The sequence below is a fragment of the Bufo gargarizans genome, chromosome 2 (assembly GCF_014858855.1).
Source record: "Bufo gargarizans isolate SCDJY-AF-19 chromosome 2, ASM1485885v1, whole genome shotgun sequence".
Lineage (NCBI taxonomy): Eukaryota > Metazoa > Chordata > Amphibia > Anura > Bufonidae > Bufo > Bufo gargarizans.
In genome coordinates, this window is record NC_058081.1 from 291049811 (window position 1) to 291062563 (window position 12753).

A 12753-nucleotide genomic window follows, 5' to 3' on the forward strand; every position below is an offset into this window, starting at 1 on the left:
TGCGTGCGAGTCCCTTATGGTGGGAGCCATGCGTGTGAGTCCCTTATGGCGGGAGCCATGCGTGTGAGTCCCTTATGGCGGGAGCCATGCGTGCGATTCCCTTATGGCGGAAGCCATGCGTGCGAGACTCATATGGCGGAAGCCATGCGTGCGAGACTCATATGGCGGAAGCCATGCGTGCGAGACTCATATGGCGGAAGCCATGCGTGCGAGACTCATATGACGGAAAAAAGTATCAGGTGGCCGTGCGAACTACAAGTGTCGGTGCCAATCATGAGGTCCTATAAGCGAACAGCCACTCGGGCTAGCCTCTTATGTTTTTTTTTTAGTTTTTTTTTTAAACCACTTATGCAGTACCAGAATGCCTTGGGGACTCGCATAACCATAACCCCCTCCAACAGCAAACCTGGGACAATAACCAGCCTACAATCATGTCATACCCCTAACAAACAAAACTGTCTTCATTCTGTGCAGGGTACAATGAAATCTCTAGACTATCAAAGCATTCTGGAGCAAAATGTGCTGCCCAGTGTCAGGAAGCTTTGTCTGATTCATGGGTCCTCCAACAAGAGGAAAGCATTGGACCATTCTGAAGTGGCCTTTTACGAGCCCTGATCTAAATCCTATTGAATAACCGCCTGTAGTCGTGACAGGACTTCGTAACCGCCTGTAGTCGTGACAGGACTTCGTAACCGCCTGTAGTCGTGACAGGACTTCGTAACCGCCTGTAGTCGTGACAGAACTTCGTAACCGCCTGTAGTCGTGACAGGACTTCGTAACCGCCTGTAGTCGTGACAGGACTTCGTAACCGCCTGTAGTCGTGACAGGACTTCGTAACCGCCTGGCACGAAAGACCCTAATAGCGGGGCCAGGCGCCAGTGAGGGAAGAAACGTAAACCTGAAAGAAAGCTGCTATGTTCATCAGGGGAACGGTATCAGAGCGGTGCACTGACTCCCCCAGAAAAATACTGAGTAAACATGATGTAGCAATGAAAAGGAAAATGCAGCCTTAAGTGGAAGCCGAAGTGATGTATGAACAGGTGGGTGAATGCAGCTGTGGATGTGAGTAGTGCCTAAAACATGGTATGGGCCCAGCTGTGAGCATGAAGAGCACGGTATAACGCAGCTGTGAATGCAATCTGAGATGACAGGGTATCAATGTGATGCAACAGCAACGCATGAACGCAGCTCTAGTGGTGAACAGAGTATAAATTGGGAATGCAGTTGTGATACACCATGTATGCTGCTCCTGTAGTTGTGATAGGATCTGTCGTGTCTGTAGACGTGACAGACTTTGTCAATTGCGCCTTATTACTGTACCTCCTACTGGAAAACAGACCGATACCCAGGCCGGACACCAAACCCTCAGCCCGAGTTTGTAGATGAAGTAAGCCTGCCTTGGGAGAAGGTGATGTCCGCAAAGGCAGGCTTGAGATGACTGCTTAAAAAACCCAACAACCTAGAAAATAAAAGTCAGAGAAAACGACAATGTGAGAGAGGCTCTAATGGCGCGAGACACCACAAGAAAATTGTATTGCGAGCCAAATATGACCGAGCCATGCGAGCGGGTCTGAGGGCAGAAAAGACATGGAACCTACTTGTGGTGGGACCACGCAGCCGGCCTCGAATGGCGGAGTTTATGTCTGTAAAATTTAACTGAGAAGCCATGCGTGGGAGACTAAAGGAACGATGTGGTGGTGCACATAACAAAAAGGTAAGGTAGATGGAAGTAAGGTAGATGGCGGATTTATATTAAAAAAAAAAATTTTTTTTTTTTTTAACCACTTATGCAGCACCAGTATGACTTGGGGACTCGCATAACCATGACCCTCTCCAACAATAAACCTAGGATGCTAACCAGCCTACAACCATATTGTACCCCTAACAAACAACACGAAGAACGGTCATCAGGCCCCCGAAGCCAAGACACTGACCTGGATGACCTTACAGTGACGATAAGTAATTAAAACGTGAGCCAGACCTAATGGAAAATGCATAGACATTAGAGATCCGAACCACTTGCATGAACGAAACATTAAATCAACCGCGAAATTGAAACAGATGGGAGAACAACAAGAGCCAGAGGCATTGCAGTTCGCTAAGAAAAGACCCTTGTCGTGACAAACTAATGAACAACTGTGAAAACATAGTAGGAACTTACTCCTATTGGCCCACTGACCGCTAGGGAGCTATTTGGTTAACTGGGGTGGGAGATCAATCTGTGAATGCGAACCAGTGAATGCGAACCAGAAGTAAAGGAGACCAGTCTGAGTGAATGCAAACCAGGACTAAAGAACACCACCCAAAATGTATTATTATTATTATTATTATTTTTTCTCCTTTCTCCCCCCCTCCCCCCAAGTAAACAGAAAAAGGCCTAAGGAATGTAACAAACCACCGGGGAAAGAACCGTAAGCAGCTATGTTTATCGGAAGAGCGGTATGCTGATAGCCCTAGAAAGAATACTGAGTAACCATTATGTAGCAATGAAAAGAAATGCAGCTTTAGTGGAAGCAGAGTATAACACATGATGTAAGAACAAGTGGGTAAATGCAGCTCTGGATTTGAGTGGTGCCTAAAAACATGGTATGGGCACAGCTCTGAGTATGAGCATGAGGAGCATGGTACAAAGCAGCCGTATGAATGCAATCTGAAAGTGAGCAGAGTATTAATGTAATGTAACAGCGGACGTATGACTGCAGCTCTAGTAGTGAATGGTGTATAGGACAAAATGTGAACGCAGACACACGGACGTAGCTTTGAAGGTAACCAAGTCCAATCCTACCGTGAATGCCAGCTCTCGCCTGGCACCTTCTGCCATTGCCCAGGCGCAAACGAACCTCCACATGATGCTGCAGGAGTTTTTTTTTTGTTTTGTTTTTTTTTTCCTCCCGATTGATCCATGACCCTTCCAAAAACTAAATGAATAAAATACCATCACTTAAACACAGCGTGCGTAGCTTGGAGACACGCGTCCCGTATGTAACAGGTATCCTTGAGCCAACTGCAGACAAGCGCCCCGCATGTAAACCAGGTTTTAGAAAACATACAACCATGCCCACTCTAAGCACCTGCTACCCCAATTACTGTATGCAATGGCCCCACCAGGCCGCTGAATAGCCAGACAAACAATACAAACAACCATGGGTTGACCATTAGCGCCCAAACTCTGCTTCATCCCAGAGCGCTACATGTCGCGGACCGCAGCGTGGGTCCCGTGCAAACAACTCTGATCCTACCACGAATACCAGCGCCCTCCTGAGACATTCTGCCGTTGCCCAGTCATAAGAAGCCTCCACACCATGCTGCTGTATCCTAGCGCTGACTCAGAGGTAGTGAAATCAGCTGAATCAGCTCATGGGAGGGGTGGACTTCAATGACCAGATGTTGTCTCCGTATTTAGTTTCCCGACGCACCAGACGCTGGTATAAGAAATGTTGCAATTAAATCCGCCATCTTTTTGGTTTTCACAAAAACCATTGTGCGCTCATGGCCTATGAGTTGTAAAAGTTCCAGCAGTTTAGCCTGTGACGAACTGCGACCGTCGCGGCCACAATACGTCACGAAACCGTAACAGATTCTAGGTCTTGGTTATACGCAGTGGGTAAATTCACAATGCACTCAGAAACAGATTGTACCTTTCCTCAGAAATAGCGTACACTGTTCTTTCTAGAACTCCTGTCTGGCTTTCTATCCCAAGGCCCGGATGCCTAAATGGTGGCTTAAATCCTTGGTAAAATATATCTTCCTCAGGTATTAGATTCTTGCTTTATTTTCTAATGCATCTGCCCATCAGGGTTACTTATCTTTCCCTGGGATTTCCTTACTTGTCTGTTGAAGGACTGTGGGTTTCTCTCAGGAGGTTCTGTCCTGCTACTGGGGTGACTTCAGAGCATTCCTTGACTTGACAACAATTTTCTTACATCTTCCATAAAACCCATGTCCAGCATACGATCAGCTTCATACAGAACAAGGTATTTCACTTGGCTCAACCCAATCTTCTCCTTGTTAATAACGTCCAGTAACCTCCCAGGTGTCGCACAAAGGATGTTGCAGCCTTGAAATATCTGGCGCAGTGAATTAGACGTTTGTGTTCCTCCATAGATTACAACTGGACGAACGACAGTTCCGTATGCAAATTTCCAAGCATCTAGGTAAATCTGATTGATCAGCTCTCTGGTAGGAGCAACAATTATGGCTTCTGGTTCCTGAAGATCTTTAAACTGACTGTCGGAATATTTATGCTGTCTCCGATTGACAGTCTATGCCTTCTTATAATAATACCCCTCAATTATATTTAAAATCAATTTAGTACTTGATTTCTCTCAGCCGACAAATGTTTGTTTAAACCCAAATCTGGTTTATCTTTTATCTATATAAAGATATATATATTATCAACCATACTGGTCTAGAACTGAATTCAGTTCCTTGGAGATAATACCGTGCTTTCACTAGTATATTTTCAATCTCCCTGTATTGGATTAATTTTCAGGATGATGCTGCAGGTACACCCCGATCTTATTCCAAAACAGATACTATACACAAAGTATGGTTAATTGAATATATATATATATAGATATGTATTATATTAATTAATTATCCTATAAAATATAGGTAAGGTTATACTATACCAAAATGTCAGCTAGCAGAAATCAGTTTCAATGGTTCTAAGATGGCTGCCTCCAATGACTGAAAAGGTGGTCAGGGTTGGATCTGGTCTTTTGATGATGTTCAGAGAGAGAGCTAGGGAGCTCTAGAGATCGACCCTTTCTGTCAGCCCATACCATATTTTTATCCTATCTTAGAAAGGGCTTGGCCAAGTTTTATCATTAACTAGTGACCTCACTTTATAATCAATATAACCTCCCTCTAGTATTTTACCCTAACACTAGATGGCACTAGTATTCCATACAAAAATCGAACCACTCACTTCTTTCTCTTATCTAATATACTAGCAATAAATGTTATCTAAGGTTTCAGACAAAACCTTGAGAAGATCTTGAATAGACAATGGCTTTTTTTACTTCGTCAACCACCTGGTTTATCCTTAAATCTTTTGACCAGACCCAATTAAATCAAGATAAACAGGGCTATCTCAATTCATTGTTCTTGGAAGCGACAGGGTTTGTTCATGATCACCTGTGTCCACATTTCTCCATTCAAGAAAACCTCAAGGAAAGAAATATTTAATTTGTGTGTTACACTGAGAGAGATTCTAAAAATGACAGAGGAATATGTACCTCGTTTCTACTCTTAATACTGAATATAGCTATAAGGACCATACTCTTATATATATACTATATATTCAGCACACCTATTAAAATTGATAATATAAAATCAATCTACTCATACATTGATTCATATAAAACCACAAAGAAAGATTAGAGTCTTTCTATTCACTAAAAATCATCAGAACTCAAATACATTGTCTTATCTAGGCAATTACATTTCATTAGACCTTGGGACCTCTCCTTCTCACAAAAACAGACTTAGGTAAACACTTTGGTACATATCGTAAACCTTAGGTTAGCAATTTCAGAGTAAAAAAAAAAATTCACTCTGCCTTTTAAAATAAGACAAAAATGGTTGTCCCTTAGGCTCATGTCCATGCTCTTATATAGGCCTTCTAATTATGGACTTTATTCATACCCAATAGTTCTGACAACTCGCTGCAACCCCACTTTTTATCATACGAGCCAAGATGGGCAACGGTCTTTTTTGTTTTGATAAATGATTTATTGTACAATGTTATATTGGCCTTTTCAATAAAATATAATAATAATGAACTGTTATAATTTTTTGATCTAGATAGTTTATTTTATTAGGACAATATTGTATATGTAAGCGATGAATACACATGCTGTACTTGGGGGTTCAATCAGTTTTTTTATACTTTTATAATCGGTCTTCCACATCCCCATCTGTTAAAAAATTTTGTCTGCTGAAATATAATAACTTGACACTCTCTAGTACTGCTTAGTTATGCCAAACTTTGTGTAGTAATTAGAATACTACTTTAACTTACCAACTGCATGCTGATCTTGGCCTGATACTTCAGAATTCTGTGTAGTCATTATACTCCACCGTTAGCATTGACTTCTTCTATTGTCCTGATCATTGAGAGTTATGTGTAGTCCGTATAATCCACTGTTAATATCTAGCTACTGTGGATTCTGCTGCTGTCTGTTCTGATCATGGCGAGTTAGCATTCAGCCTATTGAGAATACACATTACCCGCTGCAGCATGTCCTGCTGAGTTAGGATGAGATTATACTCGACTGTTAATATCTACCAGCTGCAGATGCTGTCTGTCATGATCATACAGAGTTATGTCAAACTAGTTGTTTGTCCTTTGTAGCTATGTGAAGTCCTTATACAACACCATCAGCTGTCCTGAAAAAGTTGATTTTTCAATTTACAAATCAACCTACAATGTTAACTTTACCAACAGCTGCTGTCCAGATGAAGCTGACTTGTATGCCTCAGAATATAACGTTAGCTATAACTGCTGCTGCTGTCCTGATCAAGTTGATTTGTTATGTATATACCTCATAATAAAACACTATAAATACCTGCTGCTCCTGCTGCTGTACATTTAAAGGTGACTTGTAGCCCTCAGAATACTATAGCTCTACCTGCTGCTGCTGTCTTGATCAAGTTGATTTGTTATGTATATGCCTCATAATACAACACTACCTGCTGCTGCTGTCATGAAAAAACGTATTTATGTGTAGACATAATACTACACTATTAAGATGTACCTACTGCTGTTGTCTGTCCGAACCCTGCTGACTTTCAACGTGGACTAAAGGCTCCTTTACTGATAAGTCTGCAGTTAAAATTATACAAAAACATAACCTTATAGAAAAAAAAAGTATGGAATCAATATAACTTAAGAAAACTTTTTTAATAACAAAAAAATTAGAATAAAATTAAGGGAACTTTTGCAGTTCTTCCTGCAGGCTTGCGAGCTCCTTCAGGTCCTCCCCATATTGGCATTCAAATTCCTGCAGCATTCTTTGGGATTTTTGAATGAGGGCTCTTAATTGCCTGATTTTCCCATGCCTCTTTTGCATTAGAGCAATTTTACCAGAAATTTTCTTGATTACTGTTATGAAAACACAACAGATAAATATATTAATTAACAATAAGTCATTTATTGAATTTTGTGTAGTATGTAGTTAAGTGCAGATAATTTGAGTGTCATTTTTAAAGTATACCATAATAAATGTAGTTATATATTAGATTATTTAGTGACATTTTAGCAGTTTTAAATTAAATTTGTTGTGTTATATAATATTAGTTTATGTAGATTAAAGAGTTATTGTGCATGTCTGTTGTTTGATATTACTGTGGTTTTTGTTGTCCCATTATTATTGTTACTTTTATGATCTTCATCACCTGCTATATAATTGTAGGGTGCAGTGTTTCATGACTTTCAAAATTGCTCCATACTATTTTTGTGCCAAATATAAAATATTTGCCCTGGGGACAAAATGGCTCATTAACCGTGGTCTAACAGCTGATCTACTAGTCCAGAGCAGCTAGCCAATTATATAAAATAAGGCCTTTTCAGGTATTTGTCAAACACCTGCTGTCTAGATCTCTCCTATTGGACGTATTTCAAAGACATAAGCATTGCTGCTACGTAGCTGAAGGGGGGGGGGGGGGGTAAGTAGGTGTCATGTGGAGGTGACAAATGCTAAAAAAGACTGTACGACAGCACCTGTTGCCTTACCCTGGTTTCACACCTAGGCGTTTCTCAAACGCGCGTTTTTGTCGCGCGTTTTTATGCACGTTTTTTTTAATAGTGAACGCGCTTTTGACGTGCGTTTGGGTGATTGACAGCAGTGTTGTCCAACGCCCAGTACGCGCTGTAAAACGCCCAGGTGAGAACCATTCCCATAAGGAATCATTGGTTTCTCCGTGTTGAGCGAATCATTGGTTTCTTCGTGTTGAGTGTTTTACAGCGCGTAGGAACGCGCTGTAAAACGCTCAGGTCTGAACTTAGGGTTAGAGGTGAAGCAGGGGACACCAGTGTTTTGTTCCCCTGCAAGCGCTGATATTGGCTGTTACAACTCTACAGCCAATTAAATAAATTAACATATGTGGTGGTGTTCAGGTGAATTATATGCTAAAAGTGGAACTAAATGTGGGGTGCATTTAGTCCTGTAACCACTTATTTAAAAAATGTGTGTAAATTCATAATTTTTTTTTTTGTCAATTTGAAGGTTTTTTTTTAGAAGACAATCGTTGGCTCATTATGTAAAATTGCGGATTGATCTAATTGCTTAGCATATTCATTGAGGGGTGTAGTTTTCAAATAAAATAGTTCGTAATTTATAATTTGTTCAAATTATTTTAATTTTTTTAACATTTTTATAGATTACCGTTGGACAATTAAATCGTTAACAGACTTTATAGGATAAATTTGGATTAAATAGAGGGTGTGTGGTTTCTGAAATGGAGTTATTTATTTGTCGCTGACACTATGTAGGCCTCAAAAAGTGACTGCATAACCAAACTGTTATTGAATTATATTTCAGTTAATAAATTATCTAAACATGATATATGCATGTGGCGATTGTAAACTTATACATTTATTTAATCTCTATTAATCTATATTGTAGCATCAATTGAAATTTTTATTTTGATTATATAATTTTATTTCTAATATTTTTTTAGATTAGTTACTTCTTTAACAAAGATGCCATTAAAATTTTGACTAAATTTTACCACTGTCATGAAGTACAATGTGTAACGATAAGATAGAACTATGCCCGTGAACAGTAAACTCGTTTTAAAGTTATTAGCACAAACATAGATACCGTTTAATATTTAAGAAAAATGTTTAATTAGCGTTAAAGTAGAAATGGGCATGGGGTACTGAGGGTTAATGTTTCTAAATATGTGATGTATACATAATTACAATGATGTGTGCACCTATTTACCCTCCTGGTGCGGGGTGGTAACCAGCGCCTGATCCTCTTCCTCAGGAGCTGGGGTGGTGGTATCCTCCTCAGCAGGAGCTGGGCCAGATGTTTTTGGCCCTTGAGAGGGTCCGGGCTCGTCAGACACCTCCACAACAATCCCCACATCAGGTGGGTTGGTGGCACCTCGAGGACTGTTGGAGGGGCCCGCCTGCTCATCCTCCTCTGTGGAGACCTCCACTACATCCAAATCCACCGTGGTTAGACGGCGGCGGACCGTTGGCGCTGGAAGCCCTGAAATCACACAACATTTGGATTTAGGCTCAATTTAAACGTCCGTAATGTGTTTTTCATATCCACCCACACAAAAAAAAATAAAGGACACCGGCAATGTGCGTGACGCATTTTGAAGACCGCACGTCAATGTCAATAATATAATATGACTATTCTTGGCCTCAATTGAGGACAATAATACAAGGATTATTAATAAATATCATCAGAAATACAGCAAAAAGTATTTGTTAGAAGGTGTAAATATTATATTTAATGTTCATGTTATAAGATCGGATTGTATTGCGATTGTGTGTGGGGTCTGATCAATCTGACATTGGCCAGCTGAGCTGATATGTACCTGTCTAGGGTACTTATTACAACAATGATGAATATCTAATCAGACATCATAAAAGACGAAGTTATATTTAGTGCAAAAATATATTCGTTCTTTTTTTTTTTTAAGAACTGAAATGTGGACCCAGAAGTGCGGGTCCGCTTTTCTGGAGACGGGACGCACATCGTGCGGCCCCCTTAGAGATGAATGGGTCCTCAAGTCAGTTCAGAAAAATAAATTATGAAATTGAGCACTTGTGAATCGGGTCTTGGCTGTCATTCACGTAGCGGATGTCACGCACGGCATCTGCTCATGTGAAACAGCCCTAATACAGATTGATGATTGCTGTTTATCTAGATATACACACACACACACACATATATTTATTATTATGTGTGTGTGTGTGTGTGTGCAAAGTACAAAATCAGCCGGTTACATCATACATCACTACCGCACTGTGTGGATAAATATATATATATACACTCACAGCGAGATAGAGATATATGAGGTAAAGGGATGATTTGCTATGTTTCACAACAGGTAAAAATAAGTAATAATTTGTAACGGGTGATAAAAAAAAAAAAAGTACCAGGGCAGACTCTCTCACTGAGCTCTTTGACCCAGTCCGGGTGCCTCCTTTTCAGGTCTGACCATTTTTTAACAATTTGCATTTCGTCGTGGGTCCGCCCAAATTTTTTTTGTAAGGCCTTGCCGACCCCCACGACAATCGCCCTCTTCTCGGCCTGCTTCCGGGTCCGGTCATAACCCTTCTTCAACATGCGCTGCAGGATAAAGATGCAAACATGTATTACAAAATTAAGGAAATACAAGGATTATTAATAAATATCATCCAAAACACAGCAAAAAGTATTTGTTAGAAGGTGGAAATATTATATTTAATGTTCACGTTATAAGATCGGATTGTATTGCGATTGTATGTGGGTGGGGTCTGAGCAATCGGATATTGGCCGGCTGAGCTGATATGTACCTGTCTAGTGAAGCGACGGTACGATATGGGGTGCACCCTGGGTAACGCTAAATGAACCAGCAAATAATGGCAGGAAGAAATTTGTAATTTTTCTCCAGACCAATAAGACATGAGGCCAGATTTATCATTAGCTCAAGTCAGAATAATGGAGTGAAAAATTCGCAAGAAAATGAGCAAACGCTAAAACTGCGCACAAATTTGCGAGTTTCTCCTGCTCTGCACTATGCTCGCCAGTTTTATGAAAGTGGGCGTGTTTTGTTATGTAGATGAATCTCTAGACACATTTACTATTGGGACTATTTAAAAAGTTGCAAAAAAAAAATGCGCTAGTTCACTCCAGTGAGGACCATGCTTATCTTATGAGAGTTTTTAATAGAACGTGCGACTTTTTCGTAAGGACGTGCGACTTTTGTAAAGCTGCTTACTGACGGATAAACTGCTACCGTAAAAAGGGATGATCATAAATCTGAATTGGCTAAAACTGACTTTAGACATTTGTGAAAGTGGAGTGAGCTGTCGGAGTAATGATAAATCTGGCACTATGTGTTTGTGTGTGGTATGCAGTGTGTGGTATGCAGTGTGTGGCAGGAAAATGTATATTCAATGTGCATGATATTTCTTTGCTGTCCATACATACATACTTCTTACAAAGTGCTGTGATGTCAAAACAATACTTATTACAACAATGATGATTATCTAATCAGACATGATTAAAAATAAAGTTATATTTAGTGCGCAGATATATGCGCATAACTGCGCATGCGCGAATATGTAAACATACTATTGCTTAATAATTACTATACTATACAGATATGGTGCGAACATGCATTCAAAATGTTATGACATGAAGTGTTGTACTTACGGTTAGCAGGAGTTCATCCTCTTCGTCATGGAATCTTGTGCCCACCTTTTTCTCTTGTCAGGAGTTGAAGATTCACTCTTAAAATGGAGTTGACGTACTCGCGATAAACCACGCCTATGATGCGCGCGCACGTGCTCGCGCACAATCTCAACACACTGACTTAGGTGGTGTATGTAGCGAATAAACGAATAGAGAGAATATATCGAATAGGCAAATTATCTAACAGGCAGCGGTTGGGCGAATATTTGAAAAATGCTATTGATTGACCCTGACGTACTCGCGATAAACCACGCCTATAATGCGCGCGCACGTGCGCGCGAACAATCTCATCACACTTCATATTTTAGGTGGTTATGTAGCGAATAAACGAATATAGCGAATAGGCGAATTATCTAACAGCCAGCTAATAGGCAAATTTTTGAAAAATGCTATTAACCCTAGTTAGTTAAAATATACCATCGGAACTGAGTTTTCACTAACATACGGAAAACTTAGATCCGATGGTATATTTTGACAACACAGTGAAGTGATGCTTGTCGGGTTAGAGTGTTAAATGTATCGCATAATATGTATTATGCGATGCGAAAATTCGAATTATCGCATATGCGAAATAATAACGAATTTGAATATTCGCGAATATTTTACGAATATTCTTTCGAATATTCGCGAAATTCCGCGAATTCGAATATGGGACATGCCGCTCAACACTACTGATTACCTGGTGGCCACGCTGCTGTATCCCCGTTACAAGGACAATATACCGTCCATAATTCCATCAATAGAGCGTGATCTTAAGATTAGCGAGTACAAACGAACGCTGGTAGACGCGCTGCTGGTGGCATTCTCACCTGACAGCGCGTGCACAGTGGAAGCACAAGGCGAAGGCAGAGGAAGAGGTCGCCAACGCAGCTGGGACACCACCAGCACCTCAGAAGGCAGGGTAAGCATGGCCAAAATGTGGAAAAGCTTTGTCAGCACGCCACAACAACCAGCAACACCAGCTGATATGGAATGTCTTAGCAGGAGGCAGCATTTCACCAACATGGTGGAGCAGTATGTGTGGACACGCCTTCATACTGAATGACGGGTCTGCCCCCTTCAACTTCTGGGTCTCCAAATTGGGCACATGGCCTGAGCTTGCCCTTAAAGCCGTGGAGGTGCTGGTCTGCCCTGCAGCCAGTGTATTATCTGAACGTGTATTTTGCACAGCAGGGGGCGTCATCACAGAGAAGCGCAGACACCTACTGAATGATGGGTCTGCCCCCTTCAACTTCTGGGTCTCCAAACCGGCGCTTCCACCTACACCGCTACTACCACCGCCTCCTCAAACTCCTACTCCATATGGAACTCCACCTCATAAATCATA